The sequence below is a fragment of the Propithecus coquereli genome, unplaced genomic scaffold, assembly GCF_000956105.1.
Source record: "Propithecus coquereli isolate 6110/MARCELLA unplaced genomic scaffold, Pcoq_1.0 Scaffold99, whole genome shotgun sequence".
Taxonomy (NCBI): Eukaryota; Metazoa; Chordata; class Mammalia; order Primates; family Indriidae; genus Propithecus; species Propithecus coquereli.
The window spans coordinates 9,183,639-9,201,797 of NW_012156284.1; positions in this window are offsets into that span (position 1 = coordinate 9,183,639).

Here is an 18,159-nt window from a genome sequence, read left to right on the forward strand (position 1 = left end):
AGGCATGGTGGCGCATGCCTGTAGTCCCAGCTACTCGGGAGGCTGAGGCAGAAGGATTGCTTGAGCCCAGGAGTTTGAGGTTGCTGTGAGCCGGGCTGACACCACGGCACTCACTCTAGCCCGGGCAACAAAAGCGAGACTCTGTCTAAAAAAAAAAAAAAAAAAAATATTAGTGGCTGGAAGAAAGGGGGAAGTTTGGCTGTTTTAAATGGTTGAATCCTCTATTTTTGATTGAAAAAATGTAGAGTAGTCTCTTCCTCATGGCTTGAGCTGAACATCCACTTTCTCCTGCTTTCAGTGCTCTTGGTTCTCAGGCTTTCACATTCAGACTAGAATCTATACCCTCTTCTCTGTGGCTTCCATGCCTTCATTGTACCCCACCGGTTTTCCTGGGTCCCCAGCTTTCAGATGGCAGATTGTGGGACTTCTCAGCTTCTGTAATTGTGACATGGTATATGCCTCCCCACCTTGGGAATGGTGTGGACCAGAGAGACCAGCTGCCACAGTGTCTCAGTAAGAAGGAGAAGTTACAGATGAAAGAGAAAAAACGAACAAACAGAGATCAGGTGTGGATCTAAGGGAAGGGTGCCAGAACCTTCAGGAGACTACATGGGAAGAAGTTGCGGAGCAGAACAGGAAAGAGCAAGGTATCAGCAGATATCAACCCCTGAGAGGCTTAGAATCCAATGAGAAGGGTAGGTGGAGCAGTTTTTCCTCCCTCTCTCACATCTCTGACAGTTGGCAGAGAGACTGCTGGAGAGACTTTCTTTCCATATGAGGCAAGAGGCTGCTACTGCCAGTGAGCTGGGAGCTTCTTATGGACAGGGCACCAGGCTCCCAGCCCCCTTGGGGTGCCTCCTGTCTCCACAGACCCAAGCTGGGGTGGCAGATGCCATATTGCTTCTCCAGCCACCCCTCCCCAAGGGGCTTCAATTCCTCAAGTTTTGTCTTGCTCACTCCCACACAGACATTTCCCAACTTTGGCCAAGACTGCAGGAACCACAGGGGTCCAGTGGGTCTTGGGTGATCTGTGTGACACCAATGCCTAGACATTCTGGGTGGGCAGCCTCCCAGAGTGAGAGACAGACATGACCAGAGTGCTAGATTTACTCCATTCAGACTGTTTTTCTCTCCTTGCCCTCCCCCACCCATGGCTGCCGAGAAGGACAGTTGAGCCATCACACCGAGGCTTCAACAGAGAGTTGAGCTCAGACCTTTCCTCTTGAGGCCCTGCAGCAGACTGAGGGGTACTTGTACTGTGAGCTCCATGCCCATTGGCCCTCCCTGGTGCTACTTGACCGGCGACTCCATCAGAGTGGGGCACACCCCAAGGCAGAGGGACATTGAACCTGCTTGGGCACCCTGTGGGCAACTTGGGACAAGCACATTTCTCCCTGGCATGGTCAGGGATTGATCTTTGGGGACCTGGGGAGGGGCTTGCAGGCCAGATCCCATACCCCCAGGTCTTGATTGTATTGCTTTGGAGCATTCAGGGGAGATTTGTGAATTAGTCTCAGGAGGCAAGGGTGCCTGCAGGGACAGATCGGAGGGAGGGTGCAGTGTGGGTCCTAGCTTCAGCATGCTTGTGGAGCACCCCTACCCCACAGGAGGGTAGCGTTCTCAGCTCAGGCCAGGATCCTGAGCAGGGAACCTCCTGGCCAGCATCACAGTTGTTGGGGAGCTCGGCTGGCTTGAGCTCCTGCCTGTCAGCAGATGCTGGGGGAAAATATCAGAGCAGAGGAGGGGATAGAGGAGCAAGGCCTCTCCAGACTGCTAGATTATAAACCTCAAACAGCCCTGCCTCCACGGCAGACTTGCTGGTTGGGTGGGGCCGTTTCAGCCCCTCCCTGGTGGCTTTGCCCAGAACCTGGGAGCAGATCTTAGATCTCTGCTGAAACAGATACCTTGCCAGCTTTTTTGGAGCCTGAGGGCAAGGTCACCCAACCCAGCCCTGCCCAGCTGCACTCTCCCACCTGCCTCTGCTGTGGCAGACAGTAATGACTCACCTGAATCTCCAGGTCCCCACCGACCACCTGGGGCATTTGAGTGCTTCTCCTGAGGGACTAGATCTGGTAACAGGACCCCAAAACAACATTGTAGCTCATTCCTTCTGGCAAGCACCACCTACTGACAGGGAGGTTAATTTGCATAGCCTTTTACAGCATTTACTGACTCAATCATACAGGGTGTGGTTAATTCTCATCCACAAGCACTACCTATTGTCTCAGAGATTAAACTGGTCATGCCATTACAACTCACACTGTTAAGAAGACCACAGGGCTGGGGAAAAAGAAAGGATTTCAAAGACATCCATCCTCACTCATCAAAGACAGGCAGGGAATCTGCCTACTCACATAGCTCACCACTCCTACAGCCTATAAACAACTAGTAACTGAGAAAACCACCACACAAAGGATATCTATAACTCAGGCATCTACCAAGAACCTAGATTGCCATCAAAGCACCCACAACCAAAGCCAAAAGTTCTTACCCAACATAAGCTACAAACACACACATATGAGTGAGGTGAGAGGAAAAAAAAACCCTATGTAAACAAAAGAAAATCCAAAAATAAGAAGTAACAGCTGCTCCAGATGAGAAGGAATCAGCAAAATATTTCTGGAAGTATGAAGAATCAGAACAAAAAGTCACTCCCAAAAGGGAACACCAGGTCTCTAGCAATGGCAACCAACCAAAATTAGAATACTGAAATGACAGATAAAGAATTCCAAATATGGATTATAAGTAATCTCAATGAAATACAAGAGAAAATGTTAAACCAACACAAAGAAACCACAAAAAAATTTAGGAAATGAATGAAAAATTCACTAAAGAAATCAAATTATTAAAAAAAATAAAATAGAACTTCTGGAAATGAAAATTTCATACAAGGAAATACAAAGCACAGTGGGAAGTTTTAAGAATGGAATAGACCATAAAAAGAATCTCAGAGCTTGAAGACAAGAACTTCAAACTAAACAAGTTAGTCAAAGATAAAGAACAGAGAATTAAGAGGAAGGAACAAAGCCTATAAGAAATATGTGATTATGTAAAGAGGCCAAACATAAGAACTATAGGCATTTCTGAGGGTGAAGAAGAAAACACAGAAGGGTCGGAAAACCTATTTGAGGGAATAATTGAGGAAAACTTCCCTGGTCTTGCTAGAAATTTAGGTATCCAGGTCCAAGAAGCCCAATGAACACCTGGGAGATTTATCACAAAGAGACAATTGCCATGACACATAGTCATCAGACTGGCCAAAGTTAACATGAAGGAGGAAATCCTGTGAGCTGTAAGGTGAAAACATCAGGTAACCTACAAAATAAAACCTATCAGGCTAACTGCAGACTTCTCACCTGAGACCTTACAAGCCAGAAGGGATTGGGGCCCCCTGTTCAGTCTTCTTAAACAGAATAATGGCCAGCCTAGAATTTGTATCCTGCAAAACTAAGTTTCTTATATGAGGGAGAAATGAAGACTATTTCAGACAAGCAAACACTGAGGGAATTTGTCAAGACCAGACCTGCCCTGCAGGAAGTACTCAGATCTGCATTACATGTCCATCAGCACAATAGACACCCACCAGTGTAAAATCACCCCAAAAGCTAAAGCTCAGAGCCTATATAAAATAATGGCTCAAGAGGTCAAACAAAGCAACAAGGTTCTACCCAACAGGATGAACATAAAAGCATCCCATTTATCAATTCTTTCAATAAATGTGAATGGCTTGAATTTCCCACTCAAGAGACATGGGCTGGCTGAATAGTTAAAAAAAATACAAGCCAAGTATCTGCTGTCTCCAGGAAACACATCTAACCCACAAGGACTCATTCAGACTCTAGGTGAAGGGATGGCAAAAATTTTCCATGCAAATGGAAATCAAAAGAAAGCAGGTCTAGCCATTCTCATATCAGATAACATAGACTTCAAATCAACATTAGTAAAGAAAGACAAAGACAGTAATTGTATAATGGTAAAGGGGGTGATTCATCAAGAAGACATAACAGTCCTAAATATTTATACTCCAACACACGTGCACCCAGTTTGATAAAGCAACCCTGCTAGATAAAAACAAAGTGATAAATAGTAACATTGTAATTGCTGGGGACTTCAACACCCCACTGACAGAACAGGACATATACTCCAAGCGGAGTATAAAGCGGAGATAAAGAAACATTGGACTTAAATGGGACTCCAGAGCAAATGGGCCTAATAGAAATTCACAGAACATTCTACCCAAAAACTACCGAATATAGATTCTTCTCATCAACACTGGAAGATTCTTTAAGACTGATCACATCTTAGGCCACAAAACATGTCTCAACAAATTCAAAGAAATAGAAATTATACCACGTATCTTCTCAGACCACAATGGAATAAAATTAGAAATCAACACGAAGAGAAACACTCAATTGTACACAAAGTCATGGAAATTAAGCAACCTACTGCTGAATGATTATTGGGTCAAGGAGGAAATTAAGGTGGAAATCAAAAGATTCCTTGAACTAAATGACAAGAGGGGCACAAGTTATCAAAATTGGTGGAATTCAGCAAAAGCAGTCTTGAGGGGAAAATTCATAGCCTTAAATGCCTACATCAAGAAGACAGAAAGATCACAAATCAACAATATAATGAATCATCTCAAGGAACTGGAAAAGGAAGAGAAAACCATAACCAAACCCAGCAGAAGAAAAGAAATAACTAAGGTTAGAGCAGAACTAAATGAAATCAAAAACAAACAAAAAAATACAGAAGAGTAATGAAACAAACACTTGGTTCTTTGAAAAGGTAAACAAAATTGATGGACCTCTTGCTAAATTAACCAAAAGTGGAAAGAAAGGACACAAATAAGCTCATTCAGTAATGAAAAAGGAGATATTACAACTGATACCACAGAAATACAAAATACCTTCTGTGAATACTATAAAAATCTCTATGCACATAAATTAAAAAATGTTGAGGAAATGGATAAATTCCTGGAAATATACAACCTCCCAAGACTCAGTCAGGAAGAAATAGAACTCCTGAACCAGACCAATTATGAGCAATGTTATTGAAGGAGCAAAAAAAATCATCCAACAAAAAAAGTCCCAGACTAGATGGTTTCATAGCTGAATTTTATCAGACCTACAAAGAAGGACTTGTGCCCATACTGTAGAAATTATTTCATAACATTGGGAGGGAAGGAATCCTCCCCAACTTGTTCTATGAAGCCAGTATCATGTTGATATCAAAGCGAGGAAAGGACACAACAACAACAACAACAACAAAAAACCATAGACCAATATTCTTCATGAATATAGATGCAAAAATCCTCAATAAAATGTTAGCAAACTGAGTTCAGCACAACAAAAAAATAATCCAGCATGACCAAGTGGGCTTTATCCCAGGGATGCAAGGATGGTTCAACACATGTAAATCCATAAATGTGATTCACTACATAAACAGAAGCAAAAACAAAGATCACATGATCATCTCAGTAGATGCAGAAAAAGTATTCAACAAAATTCAGCATGCCTTTATGATAAAAACTCTTAAAATAAGCAGATATGGAACATACCTCAAAATTGTAAAATCCATATATGACAAATCCACAGCCAACATCACAGTAAATGGGGAAAAATTGAAAGCATTCTCTCTTATAACTAGAATAAGACAAGGGTGCCCACTGTCACTTTTATTTAACATAGTGCTGGAAGTCCTAGCCAGGACAATCAGGCAAGAGTAGGAAATTAAGGGTATCCAAATCAAGAAAGAGGAGGACAAACTATTGCTCTTTGCTAAAAATATGATCTTATGTCTAGAACACCCCAAAGATTCTTCCAGGAGACACCTGGTATTGATAAATTCAGCAAAGTCTCAGGCTGCAAAATCAATGTATACAAATCAGTAGCATTCCTATACACCAACAACCCTCAAGCTGAGAATAAAATATCTTTCACAATAGCCACAAAGAAAATAAAATACCTAGGAATATATTTAACCAAGGAGGTGAAAGATGTCTATAAAGAAATACAAATCACTGAGGAAGGTAATTGCAGATGATGTAAACAAATGGAAAAACATATCATGCTCGTGGATCAGCAGAATCAACATTGTTAAAATGTCCACACTACCTAAAGTGATTCAAGATTCAATGCAATCCCCATCAAAATACCAATGTCATCTTCACAGATCAGAAAAAAATAATTCTACACTTTGTTTGGAACCAGACAAGAGCCGGAATAGCCAAAGCAACCTTAAGAAAAGGAACAAATCTGGAGGCATCACTTTACTAGACTTTAAGCTACACTACAAGGCGATAGTAACCAAAACAGCATGGTACTGGCACAAAAATAGAGACATGGACCAATGGAACCAACAGAAAGCCCAGATATAACCATCCACATATTTCTATCTGATCTTTGACAAAGTAGAGAGCAATATACATTGGGGAAATGAATCCCTATTCAATAAATGGTGCTGTGAAAATTAGATAGCCACATGTAGAAGATTGAAACAGGATCCATATCTTTCACTAGTCACTAAGATTAATTCAAGATGGATAACAGACTTAAATCTAAGACATGAAACCATAAGAATCCTAGAAGAAAATGTTCGAAAAACTGTTCTAGATATCGGACTAGGTAAAGGATTTATGAAGAAGACCCCAAGGGCAATCATAGCAACAACAACAATAAATCAGTGGGATTTGATTAAATTAAAAAGCTTCCGTACAGCCAAGGAAACAATCAACAGAGCTAACAGATAACCTACAGAATGGGAGAGAACATTCACATGCTATACATCCCATAAACGGCTAATAACCAGAGTCTATAAAGAACTCAACAAATCAGCAAGAAAAAGTCAAACAACCCCATTAAAAAGTGGACAAAAGACATGAACAGAAGCTTTTCAAAAGAAGATAAACTAATAGCCAATAAACATATGAAAAAATGCTCAACATCTCTAATCATTAGAGAAATGCAAATCAAAACCACAATGGGGTATCACCTAACCCCAGTGAGAATGGCTTTTACCAAAAAGTCCAAACCATAGAGGTGGGCATGGATGCAGAAAGGAACACTTATACACTGTTGGTGGGACTGCAAACTAGTGCAACCTCTATGGAAAACAGTACGGAGATTCCTCAAAGAACTAAAATTAGACTTACCTTTTGATCCAACAATCCCACTACTGGGTACCTACCTAAAGGAAAAAAAGTGTTTTTATCAAAAAGATACTTGCACTCGAATATTTATTGCAGCACAATTCACAACCACAAAGATGTGAAATAAACCCGAGTGCCCATCAATTCATGAGTGGATTAAGAAAATGTGGTATATGTATACCATGGAATACTAATTGGCTATAAAAAATTAATAACTTTTGCAACAATCTGGATGGAACTGGAGACCTTCCTCCTAGGTGAAGTATTGCAAGAATGGGAAAAAAAAGCAGCACATTTACCTACTATTAAATTGGAATTAACCAATCAGCACTCATATGCACAGATGGAAGTAAAACTCAACGGAAATCATGTAGTTGGGAGGGGAGAGGAGGGGATGGGTGAAATCATACCTAATGGTACAATGTACACTATTTGGGTAATGGGTACACTTGTAACTTTGACTCAAGCAGTGCAAATGTAACCCATGTGACAAAAACATTTATACCTCCATAATATTCCAAAATAAAAAATAAAAAAACGTAGAGCGATCTAAGCATCCAAAACGCTGGCTGTATCACTTTTCCTCATTCCTAAATTTTACTGGTGAAACTTATTAGTCCTTGTAGATAAACATTTCCATGTGAACTATTAAAATATATCCTTTCTATTTTATGGCAGAAGCTTATTATAGAATTATAAGTTGTATAAGCACATATCAGAAATAAGTTATGAAATTGGATCCCCCAGGTGGATGGCATTAGTCTTTGGCTTACTTTTGCATAGGAGGTGGCTAGTATTGCAAAAGAAAATAGCATAGCCTTTGGAGTCCTGGGTTCCAATTTCGGGTCTATGGCGTACTGGCTATGTGGCTTGGAGCCAGTTACTTAAAGTTTCTGAAACTTTGGATCTGTATCTACAGGCTATAGTTAATACTTGTCTGGCAAGATTATTTGACAACTAGAAATTATAAATATAAGGTTAGCTTACTGGCTAAACCTCAGTCGATGGTGTCAATTGGCTTGATTGCTGCTGCTATTGCTGCTCTTGTTCCTGCTATTTCTACAATTATTACTATGACCACTGCTTTGGCCATGACCTTCCCCACCATCACCAGTGGCAATGGTACCTCTGTACTATCTTCAGCTGTACTGAAGTCAGTGAGTCAGTTTGATTGCTGTAGCCTAACTTTCATTTCTAGTCAGTGCTGAATTCAGCAGATTTGCATGGGTAAAACCAATCTCTACTTCCCCCTTCCCAGGTAGCAATTAAAGGGTTAAGTTCTGGTGAAGCAAGGGACCTTCAGCAGCTAGCTACAGCCCTCAGGCCTGCATCTTTGATTGTTCAGTGCCTGTGGGTACTGATTGTTAAGTGTTTTGAATATTACACCTGGTTCTAGTCAAAGACTAAGAGGAATCATAGGTCTCTTATGCTGCTGAAGAATAAAATGCCATGATGGCCAACTGTGTATGAACATTGAAGCCTTGAAAAGTGTGAGAATGTTCCTAGTAAATGTTAAGTTGATGATAAATCCTTATTATTCCTTTACACTTTGTGAGTCCCTTCCTGTGGCAGCTCTGTGTTCAGGACAGTGTTGATGAGTGCAGCTTCTGTGATCCTCCAGAACCATCTGTACAGAGGGGGACATTATGCACACTAACAGGGGAGTTTCTTCTTTTCAATTCCATTTCTAGGAGATGTAAAATGTACCTCGCCAAAGCAAACAATCAAAAAGCTAAAAACAAGAAACAAACCAAAGACACCTCTCACAACCTTCTTAACTGTCAATTTTCTAATTGAGGATTTTAGGAGAGAAGCCAGAGCCTGAAGGAATTCTGCATCAATAAACTCTACAAGAATTTTCTGTGTATGTACATGGTCTGGCACCATTATGACATTGCAAAGCAAGATTGGTGAAACAATCTAACGTTCCCAAGCATTCAGTTCTTGGAATATCACCCAAATTCTTATGCATTTTTAATTCGAGAGCTTGGTTGCTTAATTATAATTGCAAGAAGAGGGGAGAGATATAAATCTTCCTTGAATTAGATGATCTGTGTGTGATACAGTGTGGAATATTCTCCAAAAATAATTTTAGCCTAATCCAAGCCCTTAGAACTCAAACATCTTGACTATAAATTTGTCTTCTGTTCTCCCCTAGAAGGACAGTAAAGGACCAGAAATTCTTGCCTTTGCAGGAGTAAATGTAGTAGAACTCCGTGACACCCAACCTTACTGTAACATATGTTCAGTTATATTGCTGGCCAAACCATGTGTCCCAGATAGAACAACTCTATGCAGGATGAGTAGTTGAAATGGATATCGGTTTTCTCCTGCAAGACTAGCATTATACAGGGATTTTACATGTCCATTTCAGAGGGATATGTTTCTTGTAGGTCAATGGATTTGTATTTTACCTGGGCTAGAAAGTGATGCCAAAGATGGCTGGTCTATGCCTTAAGAAGTTCTTTACTAAGATCAAGGCATTTGGACAATGGTTAGACTGAGCTGGTCAAGGTAAAACCAGATAGCAGAGCTGGTAGAAGAGATGTTATCCTTTTGAGCATCTGTGGTTGGGGAGTTGGGTGTCTGGGGAGTTTGACAGAGCAATGTTAGACATAGAGTTAGTGTAGCATTGCTCTCTAGAGTCTTGTGGTAGCAGCCTGGAAAGGTCCACAACTGTAGTCACTTGTTTCAACAACTACATGAGTGCTTTTGATGTTTTTAAAGGCAGACCATTTCATATCTTCTCCTCAGTTTACTTAGCCGGCCACTCTGCAGGTAAGGAGATCAGAGTGTCTCAATTTGGGCTTCCAACCCTTCCATAGTCCTTAAAACAAATATGCTATTAAATGCTTAATCCACAAAAGCATATCTTGTTTTCTGGATGTTCTTTTTCTTTATAGTATCCTATGCTTGTAGATTTGTCCTAATTTTATTCCTTTACCCCCACTTTATGGTGTTTGGGAAGGAAACAGATATATCCCTGTGTGGTTCAGTTCACCACATCTGAAAGTCTCCCAACACATACCATGTTTAGCTTCTCCTAGGGCCTGATCAGGTCCCTTCCCTATCTGCTCAACAACTCTTCCATTAGATGTAGTGCTCTGTGTTAATGGCAGCCTGTTGGACTATGTTCTCTGATACTCCAGTTACAATAGTTAAAGGAGCAGACCTGCTCCACACAAACAGAACCCACTCAGGTTTTGTTTTCTTCTTCCAGGACAAATGTTGGCCTAGTGGATTTTGGAATCAGACATAATTGAGTTTAAATCTCGGCACTGTTACCTATGTACCACATGGCATAGGAAAAATCAATTAACTTCACTGAGCTTTTCTGTATGTCAAATGGACATGATTTCTATATCTCAGAGTTTTGTGATGACTATATAAGTTGAAAGTTTAGCAACACTTAATGGGTTGCCTAAGCTATTATAGATTCAATAAAGGAGAGCCCTTGTTATATTCATATAAGGCAGGGGGTGAGCCTGAACAACTGGTTATTTGTACAATTGATTTCCTCAAGGAGAAAGCAAGCCAGTCAAATCAGCTATTTGATACTAAATACATTAAAAAGTGTCCGATTTATCAGAATGGCCGAATTGGCTGATATAATTAGTTTAATCAGGATAGACATTTGTATGGAAAATTTTCCTAAATTAAAACAAATAATATATTGGGTTCACCAACACACCAACATCTTGAGATCAGTGGCTTACTAAAGTGAAAACATTTTCTAGTTGAAAGGTATTGATTATTTGGGTGTTTGCAAATCTATTTCAAATTCAATAAGTGAATAGAAAAGACTTGTTTGACCCTTTTCTAGGCCCTAAAATGAGAAGATGGAGGGAGTAGATGATAAAAAAGATGTAGTTTCCACTCTGAAGGAGATTGCAAGAGGCGAGATAAGATGTATATTTAAGCCAGTGCAATAAGCATAGCACACACTGAATAAATCCTAAGAGCTCATAGAAGTCAAGAGGTTTTTTTTCCTTACTGTAGTTGTAGGAGAGATATAGGGATGGCTTTCTGGAGGCAACAGCTTTCATTTGGGCTTTTAAAGGGTGTAGCCTCCTTTAGCTGTTCATCTGGCTTCCAAATTCTAAGTTCTAAATGGTGTAGTAAGCCACCAGCACTGTCAGCACTAAGCCACAGGAGGCAAACTGGTAGCGGGAGTTCTAACACAAGAAGCAATGCTGTTTGTAGATGTGGCTGCAAATATTTAAGGCTGATGATATACAACTCCATGGCCTCCTTTTGTCAGGGACTAGAGGGTTGGGTCAGCCGATCTCTGACAGGCCCAAAGCAGCTGTTCAGTCTAATACATCTTTGCTTGAACAATTGGATTAAGGTGATGCTTTGATATATTGCTAGTCATCTTTTATAGCCCCAAATCTCTGACACTCTTGGCTTCCTAGATTATTGTATTCCTGCTGGCTGTGGCAGCCTGTGAGTAAAGCATTTTGAGAGTCCAGGGAACATTTCCAGCCCTTATCCAGGAGTGTTCTGAAACTCTGCTTAGAATAATCAGTTATAAAATGGACATTAGGCTTCTGTTGGCTGTCTCCCTGATGAAGTACCAAGGAGTACTAATGACTCACTTGCTTATTTTTAATTTTTTCCTACAGATCAAAGTATTACATTATTTTTTATTATCAACAGATGGCAAGATATTGGCATTAAAGAAAATTTTGAAAATAAAATCATTTGTTAATTCTACCACTATAGCACAGGGTGTTAAAGTAATGCTTCCTACTGTAACAGATAGACCATGATATCTCAGTGTCTTATCATAACAGGTATTTGTTTCTAGATCATTTAAGCCAAGTCAGTAATGGTGTGGGTGAGGCTCTGCCCCACATTCGGGAGACTGATGGATATTCTGCCATCTTCAATACATGGTTTCCTGGTGTTAACATCCAACTGGCAGATAAGGAAAGAAACTACATGGGAGATGTTTATGGACCAGGAAGGGAACTTGTTCATATAAGTTCTATACAATTCTATCAGCCAGAACACAACCACATGGCTCCACAAAGATGCAAGGGGAACTGGAAACCATCCTACCTGACAAGGCAGCCACTTCCCAGCATAAACCCACTTCGGTGCAGCTACACACAGCTATTGTTTTCAGTTGGGCATCATTGCAATCATATCATTTGTGTCCTGCTTTTTCACTTAATAGTGTATTAAAATCTTTTCTATCTGCATAGTTTGCATAATAATTTCTAGTTGTCACTTAATATTCTATTGTATTGATGAATCTTAATTTATTAGGCCATCCCTTTGTGGATATTTAGATTATTTTACTGGCTTTGAAGATTGTACTTTATGAACATCCTTCTGCCTCCAGATTTTCCCCTTTGTTAAATTATTTTCTTAGAGTAGATTCTCATGAATTGAATTAGTGAGTCAAAGGAGGAGGCTCTTACATATTGCTATGCTGCTTTCAAAATTATATTTGAATTCACAAGGCCACCAGTGGAGTATGAAGATTCTAGTTCTACTTACCAAGCAATGATAATTAATACTTTGTTCTTCTAATCTGCAGAGAAGCCTAGAAGAAGCACAATGTTCTAACCTAGTTATCACTTGAAAAATTATACTTAAATATTTGGGAGAGTATTTCTTGATCATAAAAGGGTAATCAAAAATTCCTTTCCCCAAACCGTGGCATATACACACAATGGAGTACTATGTAGCTGATTAAAAAAGAGTGAGATCTCTAATGAACAGATTTGGAATGATTTCTAGGATATAGTGTTAAGTGAAAAAACAAAGTATAAAAGACTATCAGTAATATGCTACCGTTCGTGTAAGCAAGAAAGTGATATAAGAAAATATACACATATCTGCTCATTTATACAAAAAATATAGGAAGGAAACCAGAAACTGAAGAGGCTGGTTATATACAGGGTCTGAGTGAGATTTGGGTGGAAAGAAGGGAAGAATGGGATGAGGTAATAGGGATGAGGAGGCAGGGACGCTTCTTAGAGTTTATCTTTTTGTATAGTTCTGACTTGTAGAACTATAGAACTGTGGTAATTTTCATATAACTGGCCAAAAATGAATCAATAATTAAAATCAAGCAAGACTGACTGAGGGAGAACCCAACTGGGATGCAAACAGTAACAAATGAACTTAATTGTATTTCCAATGAACAACATAGCCACCCTGAAGGGGATCAGGAAGAACTGACGGAAATAACTGATAGGTACCCTCTAAGATGGCCCCCAGTGATCTCTACCTCCTGGCCTTCATGCCCTTGTGTAACCCCTTCTCCTTGAGTTTGAGCTGGATTTGGTTATTGCTTCTAGTGAAAAAGAAAGTGACAGCGATGGAGGGATGTTACTTCTAAAACTAATGAAAAGACTGTGCCTTATGTCTTGGGCAAGTGAGCTTGTTTGCTCACTCTGACAGAATCTGACTGCCATGTTGTGAGCTGCCCCATGGAAAGGTCTATGGGACAAATAATTGAAGTTGGCAGTCAACAGAAATGGGGAACTGAGGCCTGCAGACAGCCACATGAATGAGCTTGGACAGCCCTCCCCCAGTTGAGCCTTGAGATAAATGCAGCCCTGGCTAGCCTCTTGATTGGAGCCTTGTGAGGGATCATGAGCTAAAGGCATCCAGCATAGCCATGCGCAGATTCCTGCCTCACAGAGAAATATCTGTGGTTTTCAGTTGTTAAGTTTTGGGGGGAAATTTGTTATTTTGCAATAGATAACTAACACAGTAATTTTGGAAAACAGTATTCTGACTGGATATCATAAGGTTAAATACAAAAATAAAAACTACGCAAATACCATAATCTTGTTGATAATGCTATTATTCACAGGAGTATTATTTAGCAATTCTATAGCAACTTTATATGATCAAGATTGAACAAATGAATGAATCTATTGTAGATGATTTTAAAAGCCAATTTTCTCATTGGTAGAGAAAGAATTTACAAATAAGGAAAGAAGGAAGGCTAGAATGAATCTCGAGGTGTTAAATTAGGTTCAGAGGTATTAGTATGGACTCGTGGCTTTTAGAATAGAGGTGTGTCAATATGGAAGTAGATGGTAATGTTTGTTTACATGTAGGGTAGTATACACACCTATATTTCCCAGCTTGATCCTCTGAGAGGACTAGGACTAATGAAAACTCACTAGCAGTAAGCACACTTAACCCAGACTCCTTGCAGAAGTGACTGATTATAGAGTTGGGGCATGAAAGATATAAAATGAACCTGGAACATTTTGTGGTGCCAGAAAATAAAAAAATATTCACACAGAAAGATCGGAACATGTCAAAAGGAGATGGGATTCAACCTGATAGGGCTCCCAGCGGCCAAATCTGGGACAAGTTGAACAACAAAACAAATAACAATATTGGATTATAACCCAGAATAAAACAAACATCCATTTGTCCATAGATTGAATGAATAAATAAATGGAAAGGAAAGGACAGTTTTCCTTACAGAATTCTAATTAATACATGTAGAAGGAAGGAGCAAAATACAAAGTCACCATTAGGCAAATACCATAGTGGTAATTATTAATGGGTGAGATCCACCAGTGAATAACAAAATCAATAGGTGAACATTTGGTGAAAAACAAGATATTGGGACAGTCTCAAAATATCTCAAACGTGTTTACCAGTTACATAGGGACAAAAGTATTGACTTAACAGTGGAAGAACCAATCAAATACCACCTTAACCAAGTAATCAGGACTAACATCAATGGTAATAAGACATATGAGCATGATGTACTTGCTGAAATGATACACTGAGAAGGGTACAATGTAACTTCTTGTCATTCATGCCCAAACTACATAACCTCAATCTAGGCATGAGGAAACATCAGACAGATCAAATTGAAGCTTATTCTTCAAATAACTGGTTAATAGTCTTTAAAAGTATCCAGGTCATGAAAGACAAAGACTGAGGAATTATCGTATATCAGAACTGAAGGAAAATAGCAACTGGATGCAACGTGGGAGCCTGGAACAGAAAAAGAACATTAGTGGAAAAACTGGAGAAATTTGAATAAGAAATGTAGTTAATAATATTTTACCAATCTTAATTTCCTGGTTTTGATGATTGTACTATCATTGTGTGCGATGTTAGCATTAAGGGAAACTGAGAGAAGGGTATATGTGAACTCTATTATTTTTGCCATTTTTCTGCTGGGAAAATTCCTTTCTGCAGATCTCTATTCTCATCCATGAGAGCAGCACTCACCTGGTTTTCCAAAGGGAGGAATTTGGTTCTTGGTTTAATGAACATTTCCATAGGGCACATACCTTTATGAGTTATACAGTCAGCTAGTAGTTAATCTACCACTTTATAAGTCTGTAAATAAAAATGATCCTGACTCTCTAGACCTAGAGTCTCAGAACTGTGCTGTTTCTATATACTTCTGACTAGACATTGTCTGGCTCTGCTTTGGACTATGTATCACGACACGTTACCATCATGTCTATGGAGTGGTAGAAGACCAGAATAGTTAGTTACCAGGAGAGTTACCACCCAGCAGCCTGTGATAGAGCATCACAGAGTCACAGCCACCAGGATCCTTTTGCTTTCTGTCTCTGAACAGATCCTTAACCGCTGCTGCAGACAATAAAAGCCTCAGTTGCCCCTTTAACTCACAGGATAATTTATGTCTTCTATCAGTGTTCTCTTGGCGACGGTTTTACCACAAACAGAAGGAGAAAGAATTACATATTGGAACAGTACAGGCAGCACATGTTCAAGAACTTAAATCAATTTGAAATTGCCCAAAGTGATGACCTTGTAAAGTAGTTCTGACATGGGAGATTTATGTTTAAAGCCTCATTTTAGGGTCAAAAATAAATATTTTTCCAGCTCTCTTTCTCCTTTTCCTCTCTACATATGGTGACCCCCTAATTCATTTTAATAGGCATGATTTTTTTAAAAAAATGACACAGGCTAGCAATACAAAACTGTACAAATGATACATATTTTTAAAAAATCCCAAATCAGGGCAGGAACAGTTGCTTATGCCTGTAATTCCAGCATTTTGGGAGGCCAAGGTGGGAGAATTGCATGAAGCCAGCAGTTTGAGACTAGCCTGAGCTGCATAGTGAGATCCTGTCTCTACAAAAATTAAAATATTAATAAAATTAGCCAGGCGTGATAGTGTGTGCCTGTAGTTCGAGCTACTTGGGATGATGGGGCAGGAGGATCACTTGAGCCCAGGAGTTTGAGATTGCAGTAAGCTATGATGACGTCACTGCAGTCTAACCTGGGCAACAGAGTGAGACTCTTGTCTCAAAAAAAAAAAAAATTCCCAACTTCCAGTGCTCAGTGATGAGTGATAATATCATACATTGTGGCCATAATTATGGATTGCTCTCCATATGAAGACAGAAGGATGAATGTATGTGTAGGTATGCAGATAGAAACAAATTTAAGAGAAAGGGATCATGTTATTAATATTATTTTAATAATAAAAATTATTAGATTTTATTTTTCCTGAATTTTCCATAAGAGATATTAGTTCCTAAAAGATCCGTTTAAGATAAGAAAACAGATTACAGGGAGGAGCCAAGATGGTGGATGAGACAAGCTGCCAGTCAGAAGGTCTCTGAAAAAAAGACGAATTTTAGAAGAAAGAGAAAAAAAAATAAGCGAGCAGAGAAACATAGATCGGGTGAGGGTCAGAAGGAAGGGTGCCTGAAACTACAGGAGACTCCACGGGAAGACGTTGCGGAGGAGAACTGGAAGGAGAAAGGTCCCGAGAGGCTTGAAGAGCAGCGACAAGGGTAGGTGGAGGGTTAACTTCCCCCTGCCTTGCATCTCGGACTGCTGGTGGGCTCCTGAGCGGCTGGAGAGACCTGCCAGCACCAGCCCAGAGATGGCTGCCGCCAGCAAGCAGTGGCCTCTTGCAGACTCAGCGCCAGGCTCCCAGCCCCTTTGGGTCACCTCCCCGGGCACAGACCTGAGCCTAGCGGTAGACGCCATGATGCTCCATTCTCTCCTTCCCCCTCCCTACCCGTGCGTGCCCAGAGAGACAATTTAGCCATCACACGGAGGCATCTCCAAGGAACGGGACGTTTCCTTTTGGGGCCCTACAGCAGACTGAGGGGTACTTAGACTGCGAGTTCCCTACTTGCCAGCCCTCCCAGGTGCTACTTGCCTGGGGACTCCAGGAAAGTGGGGCAAATCCTGAGGTGAAGTGAAATCGATCCAGCTTGGGCACCCTGTAGGTGATTCAAGACCAGCACCCCTCACCCTGGCAGGGTCAGGGATTCATCTTCAGGGTCCAGGGGTCAGACCTGCAGACCAGACCCCGTACACCCAGGTCACGATCTCACTGCCCTGGGACACAGAAGAGAGATCTGTGAAAGAGCCTACTGAGGAGAATGTGCCTTCAGGGGCAGATCAGCGTGCCAGACTGGCAACCCTCCTCCTAAAAGAAGGCTGTGCACCCAGCTCAGGCTATGATCCTGGGTAGGGAACCTCCCGGCCCACGTCACAGCGAAGGGAGATCCATCGGCCTGAGGCACCGCTTGCTGGCAGAGGTCTGGAAGAGGACACGGAGAGGGGTAGATTGGAGGGGAGCGAGACCTGCTCCAGAGTGCGGGTCTTGGACAGCCCCAGCCCCCAAGCCCAGACTTTCAGCTGAGTGGAGCCATTTCAGCCCCTCCCAGCAGCTCTGCACAGAAACAAAGAGCAGAACGCTGACCCCTGCTAACAGCAGTTGTGGAGCCTGAGGCCAGGCTTACCCAACCCAGCTCCACCCAGACTCACTCCTGGTCCTGCCCCCACTGAGGTGGAGAATAAGGACAGCTCAGGTTACGATCCTGAGTAGGGACCTCACAGCCCACGTCACAGCCAGGGGCGATCCATCGGCCTAAGGTCCTGCTTGCTGGCAGAGGCCTGGGAGAGGCCACGGAAAGGGGGAGAGTGGAGGGGAGTGAGACCTGCTCCAGAGTGCGAATCTTGGACAGTCCCAGCCCCCAAACCCAGACTTTCAGCTGAGTGGACCCATTTCAGCC